Raw genomic sequence first — 14,288 nt, 5'->3', positions numbered from 1 at the left:
AAGAGAACTGTTTCCCAGAAGTCGCGCATCCGGCTAAGAACGGAGGCGGAGCAAGAGTCCATCTCTGAGCATCTGACAGTGAGGCGGCCAACAGGCACCCACGCTGACACCTGTCTGTCCACAGGACAAGCTTCCACGCAACGTGAGCGCGGTTTTCACCTTGGCTCTCATTCACGGGGCTTCTCCTCTCTTCTTTCTTCTCCCTTCTCCTCCTCTTTATTTCCTTCTCACTCTCTCCTTCCCTTCGTCCCTACCTGCCACACCCCGCCCCGCCCCCAATCTTGGAGAAATAGCTCAAGTGATTGGGACACCAATTCCTTTGCACATCAAGCGGGAATAACCTTACCACCCTGGTCATCTCAGGTCAAACCAAAGAACACGTTACCTCCAAGGGGATGTTTTTGTGATAGTTTGGTGGGACGATTTAGGGAAGAGGACTTGGAGATTTCAAACAAGTCCCCTTAGAGGGCAGGAGTTATCTTTAAACTCTTCCTTCATCAGACTGGCATCCGTATTCCCACTGCCAGCCCTCACTGCCCCGCCACCCCTCCGTCATCTGTGACAACAGGATTTGTTTTTCTCTGCAGTGAGCTTGGGGTTTATACATACAGGCAACTAGGTGAATGTTCTGTGAGGTCGTTAGGGTTTCTCAGAATGAGTCATTTTTTCAAAAATAACAAAACCTCTCGACATCGCTTGATTTCAGCATTCTCGCCAGGCTCTTGTAACTTCTTTTGCAACTGCATTCCAACCACGCCTGACTTCTTTCTCAGGCCTGACGGCAAGTGCCCCTCCTAGCAGGACTTTGCCGATAGACAAAGAAACCCAGCCCTGGATCTGCAGGCCATAGTCCAGAAGATACTTAGGTTTCAGATGATGAGAGAGGACCGTCTGGGGCTCTGCAGGGCCGTGGGCGGGAGGGGCACGAGATGTTTCCGGCCCACGGTTCCTCACTGGACTCTGGCAAAGCACCTTGCTGCACTTACCTTCTCTGTCCTCATTCGGTCTGGCTGAGAATCCTAAGAGCAATAACGTTTGCTTGTCACGGTTTTTCAAAGCCCATTTCACTTCCATTGCCTCGTGTACGGATGAGAACATTCAAAGCTCCTGGAGATTTAGAGAAGTTAAGTGTCTTGCCCAAGATGGTGGTGATAGTCACCGCTTACTGAGCCAGGTGCTTCCCCAGCGGCATCTCAGTGCTGTACTCTTCACTCACCTGTGCCGGCAGGTAAGTTGTTACTCCACCCCCATTTTCTAGATGGAGAAACAGAGGCTCAGAGAGGTTAAATAAGTTGCCCAAGATCACAGAGTGAGGGGCAGAGCTGGAATCGAAGCCCAGGTGTGTCTGTTTTCCATCTCTGTGTCTTTTCCAAAACATCACACGCAAAAACTGCTCTCAAAGCATCTTGCGCATGACACTTAGCATCGTGGATTTTAATTGGCGTTTTATGTATCTCTGTCCTATGCTGCCCTAAAGCAAGGAGAGGGGTTTATTCATCTCCATACCCTCAGCACACGGCTCACTAGTTGACATACACACACGCAACCATTGCTGCATGAGGTCAGTGATGGACTCCAACTCTGTCCCTCAGACTGCAGACCTGGAACGTGTCCCCTGCACACACAGCCACCCCCAGACCTAAACCTGACTCCTGTACTTCTTGGCCTCCGTGAAGACACCTTGCCTCCCTGAGGTCTATCTTAGACACCCAGAGGGCCCTCACGTATGATGGTTTGTAAGTGTATCGAGTTTTCTCAAGAGGACAGGGCCTAGCATATTTGTTGGTAGAATAATGTTTGTTTGCAAAAAGATGGAACAGAACTCCTTGACGGAGTTCGTACCGTTGGCCCAACAGTACGTTTTGCATTTGCTTTTGTCTCTATGAGATCCTTGCACAAAAGGGGAAATGGGATCTCAGAATTCTTAATTTTATGTGACTCAAATCCTATGTGAATGAAATATATGTACATGTGATAGGGGACATCGCTTGTAAAATTCTTAATCTTTTAGCAGGAAATGAAACGAGACATCTCTTGCAGAGTTCTTAATCTTTTTAGTAAACCTAGTTAAGTTTTCTTTTCTCCTCTCTTTGGGAAAAAGGCCCTCTCCCTCAAATCCCAATAATTGCCCTAAAACTGGTGACTCACATCCTCTGGCTATTGATAAGGGTCATCGGCCCAGTGTTATCAGACATGGCGTTAGGCCAGACAGGGCCCTTAGAGTCCAAGAGGGGAGGGGACTTTAGGCCAAAGGTCTTTTTACTCTTTAAGAAATATATTAACCAGGCTTGTTTTCCTTTACTTGCTTAATAGGCAAATCAATCATAGAAAATTAATAGATATATGATTTAAATAACAAGTACGTATCTTCTTTTTCTTGTCTAGGGACTGAGGCGGCACTTCAGCAGGAAACCCAAGACCCCGCCCTGACTAAGGCACAGAGGGAAAGGGCTCCATGAAACCCCAATAGGCAGGGACCACGGCCCTTTTCAGCAGGAAGCAGATACAGAAGAGATGCTCATCCCTCCACATCCATACCAATAATAAGGAGTTCATGGCTCTTAGAAAAGAGTTAGGCAGGAAAGTTAGTTAGGGGGTTTCGGGTCTGCCTGCAGAAACACTGAGGTCATCCTATCCTAGAAGGGGTCCGCCCTCGTTCACCCACATTGAAGCAAGCCAGAGGCATTTGGGAGCTAAAAGTAACTCATAGAAACAAGTGAGCAGAAAGTTGGGTACTAGTTTCAGCCAGTCACTCGCACCTGCACAGTAAAGATCCCAACAATCTTTAATTTACCTGAGCCTCATTATACCATCATTATAAGATGATGCATATGTCCAGAAGTCCATTAATATCATTATAACAGATCGAATTCTGTGCACGAACATGCGCGGAAAGCAAACGATGAATCACTGAGTCCTGTCAATGTGAGTTGTCAGTCAGGGAAGCCCGCTCGCTAAGAAAAGTCACCACCCACAGCAAATAGGGATAAAAGCCCCAAAGGCTTTGTTACCAGGCCTTTGAGCCACGCTTCTCTTGCTCAGGCCCGTTTCCACATCTGGAAGTGTTCTTTCCCTTCTAATAAAGCTTTTCTTTCCTGCTGTCTTTCAGTGTCTTGCTCGATTCTTTGTTGGAGACATCGAGAACCTGGACCACACACCGGGAGGGAATCCCACTCTCCGGTAACATATGTACCCAGTGTCACTACTGTTTTCTGCTTCCACTTTAAGACTCATGCTAGATGTCACTTTCTTACCACCGCCCTCCCCCCTTCCTGCTACCTCATCCCCAGGATGATACTACCCCAGGCTTAGCTCTGGGCACGTATGCTTCCATGGGGCGATTGCCTGCTTATTTATCTCACTCCCGTTGTTTATCTATTTCCTATGCGCCCAGTGGCTCTTTGTATCTCTAGCACTTAGCCGGAGTGCAGCCCAGAGCTACCACTCAAGAAATGTTTGATGATTGCACATCCAGCAATCCCTTACTTCTGCAGAGTCCTTCGCTCTTTCCAGGTCATGTCCGTGCATCCTCCACACAGGAACCCTGAGAACTAAGTAACGGTTCTCTCCTTGTGCCCATTTTGAAGACACTGAGACTCAGGATGCCGACTGACTCATCCAACATCACACAGCCAGGAAGGGCGAGTGCCCACATTTAAATTACAAAATCCCAGTCGACGGGATTTGGGGAAGCCTTGAAGGCCGCCTAAAAATGAGCTCTTCTTGTTTTTAGCAAAGGAATCTTTGTTTTTTATTCTTTCCCTAATGAAATCATACTCAAAATCATACTATAGAAAGGTCGGAGGAGGACCAAGGCAAAGTAGAAAAACTGGGTCCCCATTAGTTCGGCCTCCGCCTCCCCTCAGACAGGGAGAGAGGAAAACCGCGGATGCAAATAAATGTTCCAGAACTCCTACAACTACGTCCTTTTTATTTTTATTATTGTAGCTTTTTAAAATTTATTTTTACTTATAGTTGACATACCATACTATATGAGTGCAACGTATAAATCGTATGTCGTACATTTATATACCTGACAAAGCGATCACCACAGTGAGTCTGGTCCCCCTCGGTCACCGTCCATAGTTCCTGCAACATTGTTGACGCTGTTCCCTAGGCTGTACTTCACGTCCCTGTGATTTATCTCAGCCTCTGTGTTGTCATCTCATGCTTCTTCAGCTGTCACGCCCCGCTGCCCCGAGCTTGTCTTCCTCATTCGAAATCTCCCTCTCAGCCACCACCGTGTCAAGCACTGTGCTGAAAGCTTTGGAGGATGCCAAGTACGATGGGTCCAGGCTCCATGAATCCACTGTGGCCCCCGATCGATCCAGTGGCCCCGATCCCTGTCTCCTGTCTGGGAATGTTGGGAAAGTCACTTAATCTCTCCCCAAGCCTTGGCTGCTTCATCTGCAAAATGGCTCCAAGGTTTGGATCGAATCACAGTCAATTGCCTCACACAGGTAAACACGCCATGCAGGACTCGACAGAGCCTGATGGCATCTTCTACCTCGGGGCGCTCCGAAGGGCAGCACAGAAACCACGGAAAGGACCCGAAACCAATTCTGTGAGGAGGCATGCATTGTTTTTACTTCAATAATTATGTATTTATATCGATAGCCACTTGTCTCGTAAGCCAAGTTTACATTTCTGACAGCAATATTTCTTAAAGACATGGATTTAAAAATGAAATTATGGTGGGTGGACTACATCTCCAATATCAAGGAAGCGATGTTACAGGTGGGAAATGGATGCCACCTCCTGGCAGGAGGAGGAGCCCCTGAATGGCAGGGCTTCAGGAGACCCAGAACTGGAGGGTCCAGGAGAGGGAAGGAGGAGGAGGGACACAGGTGAAGGGGGGAGGAGCCAAGAGCATCCCTTTGAGTGAGGCTTCTGTTTCTTCACCTCCAGCCGGCTGACTCTCTGGGGCTGATGACAGGTGCCACCGAGGCCGTACAGATTCTGCTACCAGGTAGCACTGTGTAAGTTGGAAGCCTCCCATATTCCCTGCAGGCCTCGGAGGGAAGAAGGAAACAAAGAAGTCTCAGGAAGGAGCCTCCAGGATCAGCTTTTCCTCTCTGCCTCTTGTATCTGCGTCTCAATCTGAAAGGCGGCAGCTTGCTGGCAGTGGCTGGGCTCTGCCGGAGCCTCGGGGTACCAGCTTCAAAGCTGTCTATTATTTTTAACAATAATAATAATCCTCTGACATGTGCCTTGTGGACCCAGTCTTTTCACGACATGGTTTCACTGCCTTTTCAATCCTGTGATGCGGTAAAGGAGATCAAATATATTGTAGCTGAAGGAAACTGGACTTTGGATGGTAAACGTACGACAGAATATACAGATGTCAAATTATAATGTACACCTGAAAACTGCATAATTGTATTAGCCAATGTTACCCCAATAAACTTAATTTTTAAAAAATTTTGAAAAACATCCTTGTGTCTTGGGGAAGAAGAGGCCTGGGTGGGGGTCATTTACCCCCCTTTACCGATGAGGAACCTGAGGCTCGCAGTAGCTGGGGTCACAGAGCACCGAGGAAGCAGCTCCTGGACTGCAACCGGGATGTGTTCACCCTGACTTCAGTCCCCTCGCACCCCTTTCCTTCCAGAAACATCCAGTACTCTGAGCCCTGGAAAGGAGGGATAGAGGACCGAGATGCAATGCCCCTTGCCTCAAAGACATCCCCGGTCAGCTAAAGGGCTCTGGCAGGCGTGCGGCCTCATCACATGACGACATTACCCAGGCCATCAGAGCAGCAAGGCCTGGCGGTGACACCCTTGCAAATTCTTGGCCTGACACTCTGGGCTCCCGCCAGCACACCCAGGCCTTCCTTCTGCGAGTTGGGTCATGGAAGGCAGGTCCCCCTGAGACATCCGTGGCCTTTCCCTCTCTCTCAGTCCTAGGGCCTGCAGACTGAGGTGAAGCTCAACGGTGCTGGGGTCAGAGAAGAAGACACCAGACACAACGATTTCACAGTGGCAGGAGGTCAGTGTCCCCGCCTGGACACAAACAGAAAATCACGTAACCGGGGAAGTGCTAGAAGTCATCTTGCGATCAAAAAAGAGAGCCAGCAGTAAATAAAAGTGACTTCACAGAAGGCAAAGTGAAGAAATAGAGAAAAACCTGGTCTTCCGGGGCACCTTGGAGCTACTGGATCGAACATTGCCTGAAGTACACACTCTAGACTTTTTATTTACATTAGCCAGTAAATTCTCTTCATTACATAGGTCAACTTGAACTAGGTTTTGCAACTTTCAGCCAAAAGATTCCTGATACTGCCCCTCTAGCTCTGAAACATGATGTAAGAGCTCAGTTGTTTATATAATAAACGTGATAGAGTAGTTTAGTGCTGTCACAGGCAGCATCTCAACTGTGTTGTCAGCCACGTAAGTGCTGTTTCCCTCCTTAAAGTCAAAACAAAATAGGAATGAGACTTGACATCACCTCCCTTCTGCTCAGATCCACCTTCACCTGGCCTATTGCTATGCGGTAATAATTTGCTGCAAGAATGTGTTGGTTTTAAACCATGTCCACAAATTCTTTGACCTCTCATCAAGAGATGGAGACTAATTTCCCTCTTGAATGTGGTCCAGCCTTAGTGACTCATTTCTAATTAATAAAATCAAGTAGAAGTAACGCTGTGATTCCTGAGGCCGCATCATAAAAAGCAGTACTGCTTCCATTTATGCTCTCTCTCAAGCTGCTCCTCCTGGGCGCCCAGCCGCCATGTTATAAGGAAGCCCAAGCCACATGAAGAGGCCAGGTGAGCTGTTCTGCTGACATTCCCGGCTACGGTCCCAGCCAGCAGCCAGCAGCAACTCTGGACCTATGGGCAAAGCCCTCTGAGACTGCATGGAACAGAGATGTGTGGTCTCCTGCCAAATCTGCCTAAACGGCAGACTCAGAAGCAAAATAGATGTTGCTTACAGCACTAAATTTTAAGGGTCTTTTTTTCATGCAGCAATAGATAACTGAATCCAAAGATTAGGTATAAAACAGTTATAACGTGTGTGTGTATGCTTTTCATCTCTTCTGTTTACTTCCTGTTACACTTGGTGATGTAGTCATGTCAATGCCCCATTTTATAGATGAAAGAACGGAGATTTAGAGAATTAAAGAGACTAGCCCAAGGTCCCCTCTGATAGTATGTTACAAAGCTAGGAGTTGAATTCATTCTTCGAAGTCCTCCATCCTTTTGAAAAATAAGAACTTCGGCAAGCATTTCCTTACTTCTAGGACTCAGGGAGAAATGGCCCAAAGTCCAGTTTGCTTTATAGAGAATGAACATTTGTCAGGTCACCTCCTCCAGCCATCACAATGGTCACAGTGATTGTGCCCTTCTGAGCCCCTCGAGCCAACTTGCATTCAAGACAGCAGAGTGACCTTTCTGAAATTCAAATCTGTCCTCCTGAAGAGCCTCAGTGGCCCCTCCGCCCCAGATATGGTGGGACCTCCTTCGCGCGGCACGCCTCTCCATCACCATCCCTCCCCCACCCCCCACCCTCCAAGTAAGGCCACATGGCAGTCATGCTGAACAATCGACAGATTCCTCAGACCCGCCCCACACTCCCCTGCTCCAGAGTTCACACCCTTCCTTCAGCCTGGGAGGTGCTTCCTACCCTTCTCTATCCGGCAAGCTTGCAGATTTTCTGGGGACCCAATTCTTTCTGTCACCTCTGCGGGAAGTGCTCCTTGCAATGCTAGGTTTGTGAGGTGCTCCTCCTCCTCCGATCTCCCAAGATGTGTGTGTGTGTGTGTGTGTGTAAGGGAGGAATAGTTTGCAGTGTCTACAAGTGAGGATGTATATTTCAGCTCTGCCACTTGCTAGCTACGTGACCTTGGGCATTTTACTTAACCTCGATTTCTCATCTGCAAAATGGAAGTATAAAAATTCCTCATAGGGTCATCAGACAGATTAAATGAGATAATCTGACAAAATGTTTGGCCCACATGCTTAGTGCTCATTAAATTGTCATCTTTATTGTTGTCACTTATGTGGTCTCCAACCTTTTCGGCACCAGGGGTCAGTGCTCCTATGAGAATCTAATGCTTGATGATCTGAACTGGAGCTGAGGCTGCGATGCTAGGGCTGGGGAGCGGCAGCAAATACAGATGAAGCTTCGCTCACTCTCCCGCAGCTCACCTCCTGCTGTGCAGCCCGGTTCCTAACAGGCCACAGACAAGTACAGGTCTGGCCTGGGGGTTGGGGACTCCTGCCTTATGGCAAGTAAGTGCCGCTTTCTCTTTCCAACTAGACCGTGAGCTCCATGAGGGCAGAGACTGTTGTCTTTTCACTCAGAGTTCTCGCTGCCTGGATCTTAGTAGGCACTCGACAAATAAGGAATAGAGAAAGAATAGGGTAAAATAAAACTTTATAGTTAGATCGAAACATGGACACTAAATGGAGATGCCCGATTTCACACTGTGGCCAGAAGGTTTTGGCTACTGACTTGAGAACAATAGCATGGGGTACATTTAGCTACCCATCATACCTGTCATCTTCCCGGACCCTCCTGCATCTCAGCCTAATGAATTTCCCATTATCCTACAGTGATTTTTTTTTTCCTATTATAAGACTATCCAGGTAAAATATTTTGATGTCTATAAGTTCTATTGATTCCATGGTCGGCACCCTCTCAGAGGTCCGGCCTCAGCTTGCTGGAAAGCCTGTGGGGTTCCCTGTCTCATGCCTCTAGGATTTGTGGTTCTAGCTTCAGCTAAGAATGTCCTTCCCTCTGCCTCCTGCATTTATTAAAAGTCTGTTCATCTTTCAAATTCCAGCACAAAGGCATCCCTTTCATGAAGCCGCCAGTTTCTCCAGCTAAAATTACTCACTTCCTTTTCTTCACCTCCACAGTGCTCAAACTCTGAGATCGTTTTTCATTTTTGAGATGAGTATAATAATAATTCTCATTTTATAGGGTGGCCGAGGGAGCCGGCGGAAACAATGTGTGAGAAAACACTTAGAAAAATGTACAGACTTGTCAGCACATGCTTGTATTATGGTAGCTCTTCCTTCTAGGAAAGCACATTTCATTCTGGCTGATGTTGTGGTTTGCCGTGAACGTTCCTCCTTCCCTCGTATCGATTAGGATTTTTTTTTTTTTTTTTTGCACAATGAAACTCTGCCTACCTCAAGCACCCTTCCTATTTAAAAAAAAAAGTGTAAAGGAAATATACAGATGGCATATCAGTTAAGAGGTGCACTGGGCTGCAAGTAACGGAACCCCCCACACAGTGGTTTTATAAGAACTCCAAAGGGAAGTTGTTGCTTGATGTCACCAAGCAGGGCTGAGGTCTATGCAGTTTTCTTAACCTTTTCCTCATGCTCATAAGGTTTCTGCCACAGCTCCAACCATCACGTTCACATCCCAGCGGAAGAAGGACAAACAGGAGAGGCATTGCTAGCAGACGTTCACTTGCATCTCACTGGCTAAGTCACATGGCCGCGCCTCATGGCAACGAAGTCTGGGAAAGTGAGCTTTCAGACTTCCGCTTTCTAGATTAGAGAAAACATAGCTTGAAGGGAGTTGGGATGTGTGCTGAGTGAATCAACCTATAGTATGCACCACAGGGAAGCTCTCAGAAAGAAGAAAAAGCTGAGTAGCCAGATGGCAGAAATGAATAGGCAGTTATTTTCCAAAGGCAGGTAAAAGGACCAATCAGCTCTAGCCATTTGCAGTTTGTGGTTCATAATTTACTTTCCAATAGCCTGATTTTCCAGTTTGGGACAAATGTCCACCCCTTAGCCAGAGGAGTGCAAGAACCTGAACTAGCGAGACCCCAGGGTGGCATGCCATGCATAGGGAAGGGGAGATCCCAAAAAGAAAAATAGAACTGGGCAGATGAAGAGCAAGAAAGTCCTTACATTTCCCTTATGAGGATGTGAGCTCCCCAGAGACACAACTCCTGACCTTGTCATCTGTGAATCTGCCACTCTACCCAGCAAAAGGATGCACTCAACAAATCCATCATAACGTGAATGATTTTATTCTTCAGCCAGTGCCCCTAGTTCCCCTTTGTTTGGGTTTATGTCCATCTTCATAGAAGAGCATGGGTCTTGAAGCCAGACAGACCAAAGATGGAATTTTAGCTTCACTAACCCTCTCCCCGTTGCTTTGGTCAAAATCTTTTACATCTCTATGCCTCAGTTTTCCAATCTGCAGAATAGGGAGAATCAAACCAATCTCGTGAGGTTGCTATAAGAGTTAAACAATATAGTGCATGTAAAGCATTTAGTACAGTGCCTGGCACATAGTAGGCCTTCCATCATCAGTGGTCTGTTAATATTTTATGTGGGAATTTTAAGCAATGAGAGTATAATGAATACCTCCCTATAGCCAATGGCCCGATAATTCCTATCTGAAATCCTATAGAGGGCGGGTTTGATATCCGAGGAGAGAGCAAAGTTTTAATCTTTCTAGTTCATCCTAAAAATAGTTAGCGCTTCTCTGTACATTCTGTCAGCTCAGCAAATCCCATCTAGGGAACTGGGAGATTGTGAAAGGCCATCTTTCTAAACAGGGGTCAAATGTTCTTCTTTACCCGAGAGTAACTCACAGAAGATGCACATGAAGATAGAAGATAGAGAGATGGCCCGATGGTGTGGGGCGTGGGGGAGGGGGAACAGGGAGCCTTCCCATGCCGGCCGGGGTCAGGTGTCTGGAGCCTCAAGGATAAGAGGCAGCTGGTACACTCTGCTTCCTAGGGAGAAGGGATATGTTTCTCATAATTATTCATTCTAGCATTCAAGTCATCTGAAAAACATTTACTGAGAGTTACCAGCTCAGAAACTGGTAAATACAAATGTGATTAAGTATGTTTGTCTTTAACGAAGTCAGGGTCAAGGTATTTCGGAAATCTTCAAGCATTCTGCCATCCTCCTCCTCATTATCATCTTCATCATCGTCATCCTCCTCTTTATCATCATCCTCTTCCTCATCCTCCTCAATGTCGCCATCCTCCTCCTCCTCCTCCTTCTCTTCCTCTTCTTTCTCCTCCTCCTCTTCACCATCATCACATTTATTGAGCCCTTACTGAGCGTCATCCACAGTTCCAAAGCATTCTTAATCTTTGCCTTAACTTCATAAGGTAAGTACTTTATACCTATTCTACTGACGGAAACACAGAGGTACCAAAAGGTGAAATAACTTATCTGAGCTCTTTAGAAACTTGCTACCTGGAAAGGTTTCCACCATGGCCTCAATGGTGGGGGCTTCTAATATATAAGGGTTTACCTGTTGTCATCAAAACATCAAAAGAACTTAAATCTAGCACCTCTTTGCCACTGGCAAGCTAATAACACCCTCTGGACTTTCTCAAGTATTCCTCCATGCTCAGGCTGCTCTCACCTCCAGAAAGTCTTTCCCTCCAACTTCCCTGAGAAGCCAGCTACACTCTACTCATTTTTCAAAGCCCGACTCCCCTGCCACCTTCATTAAGAAAACTTTTCAGAGCTTCACTACCACCACCACCATCTAGGTATGTTCTTTCAAATCTCTGTGTTTGTCTGTCTGTTGACCCTTACAGTCTGCCAAAAGTTATGATCAGCTCTGTATCGGACTTAGTTGTCTCTACCAAGCGAGTTCTCCTCCAAAGCAGAGACCTATGCGTTTAGTCAACTCTCTAGCTCCAGAGTCTGGCATGCACGTGTGGATTAAATGGGTACTAAATTCATAGTGCCTGGCTCATAGCTAACCCATGGCAGATGCTTAGTAACTATGAAAAGAATGGAGTTGGATGTGGACATCGACAAAATGAGACAAGGTAAGAAGAAATTCTCGCATCTCAGAGTTAAAGCATGCTGAGGAGATGTCAGCGGATGCGAGAAAAGCCAGCAGGTTAGACAACCAAGAATTTCTCCGATTTAACCAACTCTGTCCTCTCAGGCAAGCCACTGGGTTCCCCAGTTGCCACCCAGAGTAGATGAAAAGCAGAAGTCGTATCATTATTTTGTGCAACTTTTGGGGGGAAAAAAAGAAACACGGCATCTGCTCCTATGGCTTCCACACCCTGTGCTGCCATCCCTCCCCACCCAACTCTTCCCTCTCATCCACAAGAGAAAATCCAAATGTACTTCTCGTTAAAAGCTTGTTTCATGAACATTCAGATTTATGAAAAGTATACATCAGGTAGCAGTAATGATTTGCTTTACCAGAAATCATTTACTTAAAAAAAAATTTTTTTTAATGGCAAATTACCAACCTAGTGTGCTGAAAGCGCAATTTAATTTTCAGAGACGCATTACATAAGTTTCCCCCTAAACATATGGAAGGTTCACTGCGGGGTCAGAGGGGTCAGGGGTGGAGCGAAGGTGAAATATTTGAGGGAGAACTGGAATGCGGGAGGGCCAGTAAGAATCTGGAAGCTACCTCCACCCCCAAAAAACCTTCCCACCCTCCATGCCTCTAGAGTCAATTTTCACAAAATATATGCCTTGTGCTGACCCACCAGCAGTAAAGAGTTCCCCTGATCAAATGAGTTTAACAAGTATGCCTGCTCTGTTCCGCTCTTAAAGATCCTGGTCACCATCTGGTTCTTCAAAACTCTGAGGAATCCAAAAATAAATCCACTTGTTTTACTGTATTTGATGTTACTTTTATAAGCTTATTTAACCACAGAAGCCTTTCATTACCGAATTTCTAAAGCTATTCCGTAAAATGTCTTCCCAGAGGAGGCTAGCTTGAGAAAGACAGTAAAGTGAAGTGGGTAAGAGCCTGGCGTCTGCGGCCAGACGGCCTGGGTTTGAATTCCAGCAATGCCACTCACCCTCTGTGTGACACAGGCACACTACACAACCCTTGCTCTGTGCTTTCATTTCCTCATCTGCAAAGTGTGGATGATAAGGGGACCTACCTCATCAGACAGAATGGATATAATAATTAGAAGTATCAACGCATGGAACGTTCTTAGAATGGCTCCTGTATGTAGTTAAGTGCTCAAGTAGAATTAGCTGACACTTGGTTAGAATGTAGTGCTCACACATCATCCAACAACATGAAAACAGAGATATGAATCATCTCAGAACATGATTTCAGCTCAGCCCCCAAATTTCTGGGAAACAGTAAAGTGAAATGTGACAGTACCAGGAAAATAGATTAAAAGCGAAAAAAAAGATGGGTGTAAGAAAGATAGTACCAACTCTCAGTGGTGAGTCATGATAACATCCAAACAATGCAGGAGAAAATGGAAGTGGCCCGAGGCTCTTGGTTACTCGTGTGGGCTGCAGAGGACAACTGCTGTGGGTAAAGCCCAGGCCCCCCGTGTGCATGCTGTGTGACTCGAGACAAGAAAGCTAACCTCTCTGTGGCTGGGTATAAGAACTGCACTGACCTTTTGGTATTCTTGTGAGGATCAAAGGAGTAATTACATGGACAGTGCTTGGCTTCTCACAAGTAAAGGGAGCCCTGATTATTCGAGTGTTAAGTTGGCGATGTCAATGTTTTTGCTCTTAGTTTTTGTTTTTTCTTGGAAACACGTAGACTTAGAGACTTTCAGCGAAGGGGTCCCAGAGCGGTCGTCCAGTGCAACATCTTTATTTTGCTGCCAAGGAAACAAGGCCCTAAAAGAGAAAGCCCATTCCCCCAGGACACGTGGCAAAGGAGAAGTGAAGGGAAGGAATAACCTTCCTTCGGTGACACATAGAAAAATTAGGTGACCTTTCCTGGGAGGAAGTGGGTCTTTAAAGAGACATGAGAATGACAAGAAGTGCCTGTGCATTTCAGGAGAGCAGAGGACAGCTGTTTGGAAAAAGGGTCCCCAATCAAAGGGTGTTCCATGGGGCCATGTCATCACGGCAGTGCAAGAATGCCTGACCGTGGACAATGAAGAGGATAACTGTGATTCACTTGTGTACATCACTGTGCAGTCTTTGAAGAATGTTGATAAGCCACATCTCACTAGGTGTGTTATCCTTATTTTTTAAGATATTCAGTTAGTGACAAGCTGGTAAGCAGCCCAGGGGGACTCAAAGTCAGTGTTTCTTGACTCTGCTGTGAGCCACCCACCCCACATGTGTGGGATGGTAACCCTAATACTAGAATCTAACACAGACTTTAATTTCTTACAGACACAAAATAATTCCCCTGTGATGCTCCCTGCTTCTCATGTCTCCAGTTCCACCTTTGAGGAGAACTTCTCTGACCAGCCCAATCCACCAAGCCCTCCCCACTCTTCTGATCACCTCCAGGTCTTGCTGCCTACATTCTGATGGACACCTGTCAATCACATCCTGGTTTTAGAGGAGAAAGGCTCAACATCCTATCATTCAAATTCTGGTTTAGCTAACA

General features: G+C 46.4%; 1 long non-coding RNA gene across 2 annotated transcripts; it reads left to right on the top strand.

Moving 5' to 3' along the window:
- The first annotated feature begins 728 nt into the window (after nt 1-728).
- LOC111740188 lies at nt 729-5,392 on the top strand. Of its 2 annotated transcripts, none has more exons than XR_002780485.1 (4): nt 729-1,228; nt 2,386-3,180; nt 4,461-4,564; nt 4,909-5,392. It is a non-coding gene; the product is annotated as an uncharacterized LOC111740188 (long non-coding RNA). The 2 variants fall into 2 exon arrangements; XR_002780486.1 differs by having other exon boundaries at nt 4,235-4,564.
- Nucleotides 5,393-14,288: the final 8,896 nt, after the last annotated feature.

Source organism: Pteropus vampyrus, unplaced genomic scaffold (assembly GCF_000151845.1).
Source record: "Pteropus vampyrus isolate Shadow unplaced genomic scaffold, Pvam_2.0 Scaffold59, whole genome shotgun sequence".
Taxonomy (NCBI): Eukaryota; Metazoa; Chordata; class Mammalia; order Chiroptera; family Pteropodidae; genus Pteropus; species Pteropus vampyrus.
Note: the sequence above shows the minus strand (reverse complement) of the source record. Positions and strands in the feature narration are given on the sequence as shown.